The 13,058-nt window shown below is 36.9% G+C and overlaps 1 protein-coding gene across 7 annotated transcripts in view; it reads right to left on the reverse strand.

Moving 5' to 3' along the window:
• Sin3A (SIN3 transcription regulator family member A) overlaps window positions 1-13,058 on the reverse strand; it is a 159,188-nt gene that overhangs the window by 110,693 nt on the left and 35,437 nt on the right. Inside the window, exon 1 of one of the 7 annotated variants that reach the window (XM_083142489.1) lies at window positions 3,160-3,493. The exons of the other annotated variants lie outside the window; for them this stretch is intronic. The gene's annotated coding sequence lies outside the window, so the exon portion shown is untranslated. Of the gene's footprint in view, window positions 1-3,159; window positions 3,494-13,058 lie in introns of those variants that run through there. 7 annotated transcript variants of the gene reach the window in all.

The following is a 13,058-nucleotide window of genomic DNA, read 5'->3' on the forward strand; positions in this document are numbered from 1 at the left end:
ATTGAACAACGGCGTTCCACCTTTCTCCCCCCCCCCCTTTTTGGGATTCCGCCAATTATTGGCGAATATGGAAAAGTGATTAAAATACTTGATTATTGAATGAGCATCTAGGAGGGTACCTTGTACAAAATTGATGTGAAATTGTCGCAATTTCTTGGCATGTTTTTTTTTTTTTTATATACATCTATGATAATGATGACTGTGTTTTAAAATATTCAAATCATTTTATTTAATCTTCGTCTCTAAAAATTATTGAAGCATAGACACTAAAGTAAGACAACAAAATTGTAGATTTCACAAATTTTGAACATTTCCTTTTTTTTGTTGAATGGTTGCTTAACATTTTTGAAGTACAAATACAAGTATAGTGATAAATGTGGTACAAAAATGATTCAAACAAATTGTTTCTTTTCAACGTCGAAAGGGGCGTAATTTGTTACTTGATTGGGGTTAACCAATATTATCTTAATGTTATGGGGAACTTTGTTAATGATTTAATTAACGAAATCTTGTTGTGGTAAATGTAAAAAGAATATACTCCTTGTTGTGAACATTTAATTGTTGAATAAAATGTGTCATTGAATTGTTGAAATTTGTACATCCGTTTTTGACTTGATATAAACTTAATTTTCCTTTTATCACTGCATGGTCAAAAATACCAAAAGAAGAGTGAAATAGGCATTTGTAGTTGCATGTAATTGTAGTTTTTGGTGGAGGTGAATAATACTAGATTGCAATAAGGTTACTGTAACGCATAACGCATTTTGTAAGTTCTTGCAGTGCCTCTTTCTTAATTTTCAGGATATATTCTCAAACGACAACATTCTTGTGTTTACCCCCTACTTTTCTCAGATTGAAATTAGTAATTGTGAAGTTCGTAGTCAACTTTGAGGTGCCGCAAACAACGTGGCAATAACCTCCACCCTAATTGATTTTGTAAGTTCATACCAAGGTGCTAAAAGCGAAAAACACGGCCTTTGAGGTAGCATATAAGATCAAGCCCAGTCACGAGTTTGTAAATTAAAAAAAGGCACCTTGCAAAACATGAACGTTACACCGGCAGTTAAGGTTAATAGACTTTTTCTTAACACTTCCCTATTATCCGACATTTTTGCCTATCCGACGTTCTGCCAGCCCGTTTATGTTGGATAAGCAAGACACTACTGTATTTTCATATTTTCCCCAATACACTGTCTGGATAGCAAATTTGTAAGACTTACGACTTGCTGATGTCTAGTACAAATTCTTGGGCATTCAAAAACGATATGGTCATCATTAGCACCAGCCATCATAAGAGTAATTTCCCCCTTCACTGGGTTAAAATCATACTTTTCTTTTTCAAAGATAATGTAGTACTCGATCGCAGAGATTTTTTTACCAACAAGCTTTTTCAGGGTAGGTACTCTAGGACCATGATAAAATCCAAGTATCATTCCTGGTTTTCAAGACGAACTTTCCAAAAATCAAGAAGATGTATTCTCTATTTCAACCATATGTATTACCACCTCTCAACACCCACACACAAATATCCATAATATAAAGGGTCTATATGATTCCAACATCCAAAAATTATAATTAAATTAAACTGTATGCGCAAAGCTGCAGAGCTGATAGGCTTTAGGTAGGTTAGGCATGTTCAGACTTGTCTGGCAGGATTCCAGTGGCAAATCCAGGGTAAGGATGTCGAATTCACCCTTCCCTATAGAAATATGTATGATACATCGTTCGAAAGGGTATGAATAAAGGATTCCAGAAATATAAAATTTAAGGTGAGGAAACGATTGGAAGTGGCGAAAAAGTAGTATTAATTGCCCCCCGCTTTCAGTCTCCGCCCCTGGAGCAATTGACCTACCCCTACCGCGGCCCCACCTCCGCTCCTACTACCTGCCTATTTCTATAGTCCCTTGGGATAAAAACATGAAAAAATAAGAATGAAAACATAATTTTAAAAAAGTTGAATCCTAGTGGAAATTCGCATATATATATATATATATAATCACGTTGAAAACCGAAGTTTGACTTGGCAATACTGTGTGTTTACAACATGGTTTATGTTAAAGGAAACCAGCTATGGCAAGTAATGCAGCAGTATTTTTTTATTATTACATAGAAATGTAACTTCAAATTTAGAAATGCACAGTGGCAATTTGAAGTGTTACATGCGTACTATTAGCACACAATAATTTTTTTTACTTTCAACCCGTAAAATGGAAGGGTTGATTTTGAAGTCTAGTCGAATCCAGAAGTTACAGTTGGGAGGGGCAAATCACAAAAGAATCAATTCTAACCTACACTTGCACTGTTTTATAAACAATATATGGTTGTGTATATCAGAAACCAACTATATTTTAGAGATTAGTGTTTTTCTTGCACATCAGAGCATAAAGATGTTACTGTAGTAAATCATTCTTGCAAGGAATGAGCCTTGTATGAATGTGCGTTTTGCATATTGAAATCATACGCAAAATTTGCAATCGAAATTATAATACAGAATAAGGGTTGTTGATATCAGGATAGATCTTTGGTCGACCGTTGTTATTCAGAAATAAAAAAAAAACAGTTTACATCATTCCTGAACCAGTAACACGAAAATACTTTTGCTTCCTAGATTTTCATAAATTAGGGGAAACGATATTGTATTACATGCGTACATTACTACCACTGTGCAATAATTAATTTTCGGTCGATACTGAAGTGTCCTCCTTGTAGAAAGGGAACCTGTCCGTGCAAGAACTCGCAATTTAGCTACACGTGAAGTTCATACAAAGGTCAGGAAGAAACAACTAAAATTTTCATTTTGCTCCATTACTTCCATGCATTACATGCTGAATAATGAATCCTGGATAACCTTGTGAAAAATAACACTTTATTTGGCACAAATGGCTTAGAATTTAGTTGAGGGCTTATATGCATTGATGTAAAGGATCTACGTTTGCTCCACGAACCGTCACACCACCAGGATGAAATCTTCATGTCTAACAAGACCTGGATGTAAACAAACAACTTCCCTCTGATGGTTCCCTAGATTTAAATTTTTTATCTTTTTCTCACACTAAAAACCAGTAGATCTGCAAGTTTTTGAATTTGGAAGGACTTAAAAATAAAACAGGTTTACTACAAACGAAAGCAAACTTACTTGAAAGACAGAATCATAATTACCTCAGGTATTCTGACTTGCCGAGGGTCTACCGAAAGTTTCACCCATCATCACTGTTGTTTAAATGTACATGTAAACAAAATATTTACACATTTTACAAATATGACGCCAGATATAAATCACTGCTGCCACAATTAACACTTAAATCAACTTCTGAAGTTAAAATGTATTAGTTAATACACATTAAAATATTACACCACACTGCGTTTCACTACTCCAGCAGAAGAGCTTCTCTTCTTTTCTCTATGCTCGCCGCGGGACCACACTCGGCGGCGTCACCTACAGTGGCCCCGCAAGAAGCATGTTTATCCATAAGTGGGCGTCCCACTTGTTCGAGCAGCTGTAAGGAATGGACAACCGCGCACTTGCTAAGCTAGTAAATGGAACGACCCTACTCCCAGAATGCACAGCGGCAACCATTTTGGCACCATGCCAACGGGCGGGAACAGTGTTGCCAAAGTATACAAAATTCCAGAAGTCGTGTGATTATTTGCAGGTAGAACGAGTGTTTTAAATTTTTTTGTGGTGCGTAAGCTACCTTAGGAGCTCCGTTTCCTACGGAAGTGAAGAGTCCAATAGACGCCGTTTCGGAAACTCATGTTTACATTCAAATGCGTCCTGTTCAACAAACAACGAAATAATCAAATAAAATTAAATTAAAAGCAAAGGATCAATGTTGCTCTATTACGCCGTCAACTTTCTAAATTTCAAACCCGACTACTGACTTTCATCAGGTAGGCATCGAAAACATCATTTCTTTTCAGAGCAGCGAAATTTGGGCCAATGGATACAAAAAAATATATATTTCAACATACCGGTTACCACAGTGAAGACCCAGGTCGGATGATCTTGAGTGGGTTTTTTTTCGACGTAGTCCTGCACATGTTGCTCTGCGGCTCACTCATCCTCTCATCAATGGGAATATGGGGAGTAAAGGGGACAGGAGGTATGACAGATCGAGAATGTGGAGTAGTGCCTCCACACCTGCTAAGTCTCTTCATGGCACAGGTCGGTTTACATGCTGATATATCCTTATTGCCGATATATACAGTATGTAACATTGTCATTCATACACACGGATTTACAAAGAAAATGCTTTAATATCTGAAAGGAAATACACTCTTTTGAAATTGTTTCTTTACAATTCAATAACTAATATAATTAGGAACATACAGTCTTACCCGAATTCTGTATAACCAATGACAATAATAAATTAAATGAAACTGAAAGAGAAACATGCCATTTTTTGTACAACTTTTCTATTCGTACACTTAATAATATAAAGGAAAGAAGTATATTCAGAGCAAATTCACTGACAGTTCTAATACTTTGATGCGTATGCTTTGGCTTTAATTACTGCTTGACACCTGTTCTTCATAGAATCAACCAGTTTCCGACATGTTTCAGAGCTTATTTTATTCCACTCGACTTGCACAACAGTTTTCAACTCTTGTTTGGACTTGACGCCTGCTTTATGGACTCGCCTCTTCAAAATTGCCCATAAATGCTCAATGGGATTTAAGTCTGGACTTTGGGCTGGTGTTTGTAGAAGTTTGGACACATTCCATATTAGCCAATTCATGTTAACTCGCGCCATATGCTTACTGTCATTGTCTTGTTGGAATCTGTAGATAGGCGGCATGTCCATTTTTTGGGCATTCTGCTTTACATTGTTCTTCAAAATGTCCAAATAGACATATGCATTCATGATACAATCAATAAACTGGATGGTACCAACACCTTTTGACGACATACAGCCCCAAATCATTAATGACCCACCACCGTGTTTAACTGTTGGAACTGTGTTAATGTGATCATTGTCTTTATTTGATTTTCTCCAGACCCTATTTATCCCATCTTACCCGTATATATTAATCTTGGACTCGTCTGACCATATGACACTATCCCAAAATTCCTGGTGCTTGTGGATGTGCTCTTTCGCGAATGAAAGTCTATTCCTGCGATTCACCTTATTTACATACAGCCTCTTTCGTGGTATTCTGCCATGATATCCACTCTTCCACAAGGCACGTCGGAAAGTTTGACCGGACATCATCTTGCCAGCAACATTTTCTACTAACGGTCGTAACTGAGGAACATTTAGTCGGGGGTTTTCTCGCACTCTTTTTAAAATAAAACGTTGATCATGTTTATTCAACCGCCTCTCTTTTGGTTTTCTCGGCACATTCTGTGTTGAACCTTCCTCTCTAAATTTGTTTAATATGTATCGTACTGTGGAGTGTGATTTATTGACTGTTTGTCCAATTTCTCTTAACGCATAACCTCTAAGGGCCAAATTTATAATAACATCCTTCAGATCGGAACTAAGTTCCTTCACCTTGACCATTTCGAACACGCTGCTAGATAGACGATAAGCCTACAACAATACCTATGCCAGCATTCCGCTTGACGGGGAGCGCGCCTGCATGTTCAAACTTGTTACGAAGTTGCAAACTGCACGAAATCACCCGAATAGCGGTGGCGCTGTATGCGAGGAAGATTGAAACTCTTGCCTGTACGAATAACAATGTTGCATGAAACATTGTTTTTCTCTTTTCACACAAATTATATGCTCTGTTTAAACACTTTGAACATACATTTTTATTGACATTTGTTGGTGAAACGTTCATTAACATTAATTTCCAGGTACATATGAATATGATTATATTTACTAGTAGATATGACATTTTTTCCTCGGAAATTCTATGTGTACGAATAACAATGTTACATACTGTAAATGCTAAAAATTGTAACGGTGCATGGGCACATAACTACAATTTCAATTTTCAATAAGTTTTACATCTCTGGGTTAATCACGATGAACTGTCGTGAAATTAACAAGAGAGCGACGTTAGGATGGGCCAAGCGGTCATAGCCTCTATACATTTCGCCGCCCTCTACTTTAAAAACAAAATAATGTTGCTATCATGTAATGCCGTCATTTGGAAACTACACGCACATTCAACCTGTACAGTCAACGGCACAGATAATGGTAGGCAAATTGTCCACCGCTATTTTCATTACTTTTTTGTTCTACATCCTGTGTTCTTTTAAGGAAAGAAACTATGTTGGTTCGAAGCAGGCATTGTTCTTTGCTTATTGAAGTCATTATTTCAATTCGTTGTTAACATATCGTGTAATTCAGACCGAATGAAAATGGTGGTGGACAATTCGCATACTGTTTCTTTTGCCGTTGGGTGTACAATAATAATAATAAAATCGCCTTTATTGGAGCGGCAACAGACGAGCGGCTCCGGCGCCCACCCAGCGTCGTATAAAGTGGGTACATGGAGGAAACTCTGGGGGGTAAAGGCGGCCAGGGGCGTGGTGCTGATAACATCACCCTCAGTTCGGCAGAGATCAAGAAAATGTGGGGCCCCAACCCCACACACCCTATACACCTTCGTGGCGAAGCACAGGGGAGGAATTTACTTTTTTACACACACACACACACACAGAGAGAGAGTTAGCATAAATGCTGTACCCGATTTGAATCATTACTTTCTTTAATGGAATCCAGGCGCGCAAAAACTTTTTGGAGTTCATCTATTCATCCGCAATTTTGCCGACCTCCGTGTGGCAAAGTGTAGCAAATCGCGCTACGACGCCAGCGTTCCCAGGTTCGAATCCTGGTCGGTGCATGGATGTCCTTTGCGAGTGTCCCTTCATCAATTTCATCACCCATCATCATCTTCGCGGTCATCCAAAAGTGGCATAAAAGCGAAGTAAAATAAGCCGAAACAATCATCAACCACCCGCAATTTTTGTGCACCATAAACGCAGTTAATGTTTCAAATCGAGTTCATAATTTATGTCAACCCTGTATGTTCCGAATTAACTTTTGAAAATCTGGAAAGATTTTGCAACTTGCATTTCAAATGGAATTGTGAAGTTTCACGAGAAGTAGTGTGCCATTCTTTTCAATAGATCCTGAAGAAAATTATTTTCTTCCGGGGTCTTCGTGTGCACTTCAAGCTTTTGAACTAAGACACAAACTACCGTTCACAAAGTTGTTCAGGTTTACTTCCTTTATTGTGTAAACATTCCATTGGCAAGGGTTTTTCTAAGGGCCCCCTTTCCGAGATACGTGATGGGAAGTCACAATTTTGAAATTGAATTAAGCGTGGACAAAGTAGTAAATGAAGTTCTCAAATATTGGATAATTTCTTGCAATAGAAATGTATGTACTCTGTCTCATGAAAATGTTTATTAGAACAGTCATAGGCGTGTACGCGGGGGGGGGGGATTGCTCCCCTAATCATGAACGTCCGAGGATTTTTTCCAGCAAGGTATTTTTCCATGGGGTGTATTACCCCGATAATAGTGTTGCCACTAAAAAAAGCAAAAAACACTTCAATTTGAAATTATCGCATTAATGAAAATTACTACGACTGAAATCAAATGATATGTGTGAAATATATACTTTCAGGTTGACATTCGATTTCTAAGGTGAAGGTGTAGCCATCCTTGCCCCCCTTTTAGACGTCCATCCATCCTTGCCCCCCTTTTAGACGTCCATGTCCCTACAGTATTATATATACACAGTACTTTCACCTAGAAATTTAGTGTAGAGGAATCTTATCGCCGTTATTAAACAATATTATACTCTTAAAGAAAATACAATATTTTCACGCTCATTAAAGTTCAAAGCAACTACGGGGAAAGGGAGTGCAGTGCCGTAACCACAGGAGGGGGCAATGGGCATGCATTGAGGTAAAAGAAAGCAAGACTAGCAGGACAAAAGGATACTCAAGATGGAATTAGTTTTCACGTCTTGCATTATTTCTTCCAGACGGCCAAGAACACCTGCAGGGGGGGGGGTAAAATTTTCTTGCTCGCTTTGCTTGCAATAGCTACTTTTCTTACAGTCGTCAAATTTCAGAGCTGTTGTTAGGGGGCGACGGTAGTTGGCCCTGGGCGCTGAACGATCTACATGAGAAAAAAATAATGCCATATTAAATCACTATTGTTTTCAGTTTGCCAAAATTTGGATCTAAAAATTTTCCTGCTCGGCACATTTCAGAGAATTTATTGAATTTATTTATTCGTTATGGTGCTTCTATGTTGCTGCATTATACACACACATATATACCCATCAATGCAATGAAACTAAAATAGTGAGATAAAATTAGGCTTTTCTGTCCCGACTGAACTTTCACCAATGACATTGCCAATCATTGTTGAAACTTCTGTTGTAAACAATCCACGAACTGTCACGTCTGTATCCCGATACGACAACAATCACAAAGGTTAGTGTTTAAAGGTTAGTGTTTACGATTCATCGTGTAATTTATTAATTACGTCACGCCAGCGGCAGTGCGTGCGCGCAAGTGCGTTAGAGAGACGGTGGAGAAGATATAACAATTAACTACATATATTTTATTTATATATAAACACACACACACAACAACATATACAGTGGCGGCGATTAGGGGGTAGTTGCCCCCGCCCCCAACTTTTTTCTACTTTTGGCCCTGCACTATGCTAAACCTTATCTACCAAGGGAAATATACTGTCTTTGCCCCTGGTTTTGCAACCCAATCGCCGCCACTGTATACATAGACACACGTCTAAATGTGAGTTTTACAAAGGAAGGCATTTTTACATCCTAAAAGGAGAAAGTAGGCAGAGGGATTAAAAAGAAAAGGCTGGCTCAACTAACTGATGGCCTTAGGTTCAAAGTTCGAATTTCAAACTCGCACCTTAATACACAGCAATTTAATAAACAATATTTCAATTGAATTTTAAAACGCAAGGAACAAGCATGGGTAACGGTTCAGATTGTTTTGATTTTTTTCGAATTCGAAGGCTAATTATCGTAGAATGTTGGCAATCATGTCGCACGAAATTTGAACCTTTAAAGTAATGAGCACTGTTTGGATTTCGAAAAAAACTTCTTTGTTGAAAAAAAAACTTAAAAATTACCTTACGAAAGCATTCGCGCTTTCCATGGACAATGTATTTTCTGTTGACAAGCGACTAATTATCTTAGACTAGTGGGAATTAATGTAGAAGTAAATCGGTTGGTTGGTTGAGTTGGTGTTTGAAGTCCACTTTGTGCACAGTAAGGCTAATCGGGACCTTAGTAGAATGCATTTAAGGACTTTAATGCTAAGAGACCCAAACATGGCCTGCCTGCCTGCCTAACCTAACTACGAAAAAATATATTGAACAAAATCTCAAGTAATCGCTAAACTCCGCAGAATGAGTTAACAGAAGTAAATCGAAATCGAACCATGTTAAAATTGCATTCGTAGCATGATGAAATCGCAATAAAACAAAAGGAACTTGGGCCCAAGCATGGTATACTTGAATTTTATTCATGTTCGTGCAGGTACTGAATAAGATTTTTGTAATCACACCTTAATTACTTTAAAAAATATAAGAAGAAAAAACAGTTTCCATCGGACGAAAGTCAATTGATTTTTCAATTGTTTATTCTCTCACTGTGATAAAAATATTTAAAGCTATTGCTCTTTGGACATCATTTCTGACATTTCATGAGCGTTTCTAATTTTCGTATTACGTAATGTGCTCAGAGGTACACATTTTGTTCCCATGCACTGGCAACGCTGGAGAGGAACACGATTGACCATAAGAATTTAATTTTAGAGGACAAATCCGAACAAAAGGACTTCGTAGAAGAGAGGTACCTTTGTTTCGCACGTCCATCATTGATTTCAGCCCAAATATACTGCAAGTACAACTGAAGTCTGATTTATTATCCAATTATTGCAACATACACTTCCACATGTGTACATGAACCGTAAATTGTACACCTTCGTTCTATTTCAGTCATTTGTTAGGTTCTGTCTTGCACGATTGTAGTGGATAAACTCATCCTTTCAATCCATATTTACGAAATTCGGCCAATTCAATCGAAAATGTGTGTTGCAGTACCGCATTTAGAATATTATTGTACGAGGAGAACTGTATATTGCTGCATACTGTTGTGATTTACTTTTTCGTGTACGTACTTGCATATTAATTTCAATGGTCTTATCTTGGCGAAAATCTGAAACGCAAGCAAGGCCAATTTCCTACACAGGGACCGAAACTTCCTTGGAGATGCTATAAAAAAAATTGCAGAACAAAAACGGAGTGATAGGTGGAAATTTCCCCATATTATTTTAACGTACATGTTGAAGTTTGGAAGCAAATATTCAAAAAAAAACTTTTCGATTATAGACCCAACATTAAATGCATCAATTTTTAGATATAAACAGGGGCACAGGGAATGTGAATAACTGTTTACAATAGTTAGGTAACAGTTCGTTATATGGGAGACACATTAAAATCGGATATTTTGTGTTTCGCATGGTTCGTACTTACCAATTGTGTATTGCGGAACATAGTTCAAGGTGCCATTATGCTTTTTACACGAAAACAAACACAATTTGTCACGTACAGTGATTTTTTTTATTCCTTTCTTCGCTTCTGCAAAACACAATATGGCGGGCACATTTTGACTCAAGTTGTGGGTATGCAGTGTTTCCAACCTTCATCGACAAATACCTACTATCATGTTCGTCACGTGTGAAAATTTTACATTATGCATGGGTAGCTGACGGATAGCCCCATGAACCATTCATGGATAGCCCCACAAACCATTTCCAATAAGGTTTGGTTAGGTTAGGCAAGCATAGTGAAAAAAAGGGGGGTTGGAATCACCGACAGGGGCTTACATCATCAAACGTATGCAGCATGCAGTTCACGTAGCGAAAGCAATGGCAATTGTGCGTCGGTGAAATATTTCTCTTGAAAAATACATGATTTCCCAGTCAAATATGAATTTCACGATGAAAGAAAATACCTCGACAAACGTTGGAAAGCTTGTAGAAACTCATTTCCGTAAGTAGTTTCTTCTGTAAAAATGAAGAAATGTGTTTCCGATATAACGAACTGTTACCCAATAGTTATAAGGGGGATACCTGTAAAATGGTATAGCATTCTGAAAATGATGTATCATTACATCAATGCTAATATTTTGGATATGAATCATCATTGCTGTGGGTCTATCACTTAATGGAAAATATATTTTTAGCTATATTTTAAACAAAATGGGCATAGGGAAACCAGTTACAAATACAATTTTGGTTTACATTTTTCACTGAAATTACAACCATTGGGATGCATATGATCATAAATTACCAGAAAACAAATTTGTAAATATCAAAGTAAATTACTATATGAATACAAGGTTTAACTAGCTATCATGCTTGAAATAAGTTAACAAAATTCAACTAAAAAATATAATTACATTCACAAGAAACTTCCATACCTATTCAACAAACATTACATGGAGTGTTTCATGCGATAATCAACGAGCAATGCTTGTAACGCTATTATTTGACATGTCGGATTTTTTATTTGCTCATTTTTGAAAGATATTCTTGCAATTAAAACATCTGGTATTTGATTTTTATTGTTGAGTATTAGTTATTTCGCATTACATTTCTACCTCTTAACTGCAATGATTATGAAATGAAAAACATATAATCATTGGTTTTAGTCACTTTCCCTCACACACAAACCAGATATTAACAGCAGCTCTGTCAGTTGTAAACCTTAGTACAACATGGTACCAGGTACCAAGCTTAGAATTTTTACAAATATATTTTTACTACAAGACTGAAATCTTGCGAAGTCTGACTAGGAATTCATCTATAAAAGCTAACTGCAGAACATGTACGACTCAACTTCTAAGTGATTATGCTCGGTACAAGAATACTATAAGGAAATTGAATTGTTGTTTTAAGTCCACTTTATGCACAGAAAGTCTAATCGGGACTGGACCTACAGTTTAAAGTGAGATCCAAACCACTGAGCCATGTGCCTCCATCGGGTATCGAACCTGGGACCCCTTGATTACAAGGCAATGATGCTACCACTGCTTCATCGAGGAGGCCCTACTATAAGGAAAAGGTAGGATACATCATCCCAAAAAGTAGGACAATAATTTGCAGTAAATTCACAGGTGGTTTGAGGTCCTGCCAAATATCAACTCGCCCTTATTTTTCCCAACATAAACAATTTATTGGGCAATTGGTTGCTTATTATCTCCTTGCATTTCAACATACATGCAAATAATAGGTACCTAATCCACAATTTTACAGAATAGTGCATTACATTAACCCGTAATGAGAATTTGAAATATATTTTTTTATCATTTCTAATGAGCCCCTGAGGTTACCCTCTCCGTACTTTTCCAGTGAACTCTTCCAATGTCACAGCCTTGAATCAGCTGTGAGAGACTTTGTTAGTTTTTCATGCAGAACTTTAGAAGAATTGGCTGGGTAGTTATTACTTAAAACACACTCATTTGTTTCAGTTTGGTACATCAACATGTTTTTTCTCTCTCATTTTTATCAATTGCACACTGCAATAAAAATGTCCAAACATAATAAAATTACTTTTAATCTATGTAGGCAATGCCTTAAAAACTTATTATTTAATTTACAAACCAATTTTGCTTGTGCGTAAATTTCTCCAGCATGCATTCTTACATCCTAGGAGGCCATGCAGCATGCCAGGTTAAAATTACACATTTTAGGCAAACATATGAATGTCTACAAATTTTGTCATATTTTTACAAAATTCCTCTTAGTTTAACAATTATTACACAAAGTACTTCAAAATTTGTTTTCAAATTTTACATTTTTTCCAAATATCTATGATATGGAAAACATTTACACAGAAGTAGTTTTAACTGATTGTGTTACACAGAACAAGTTTTAACTGGTTGCGTTAACAACCACTTTGAACAGATACAGATGCCGATACTCTTACCGATTCCCACAGATACAGATACTTGAAAAGTGCAATAAATAAAATTTGCTCAAAATAATGATCAATATTGGTGTGTAAATATTCTTCTACAATTATGTGCATCAATTTACCA

Source organism: Lepisma saccharinum, chromosome 21, assembly GCF_977018435.1.
Source record: "Lepisma saccharinum chromosome 21, izLepSacc3.1, whole genome shotgun sequence".
Lineage (NCBI taxonomy): Eukaryota > Metazoa > Arthropoda > Insecta > Zygentoma > Lepismatidae > Lepisma > Lepisma saccharinum.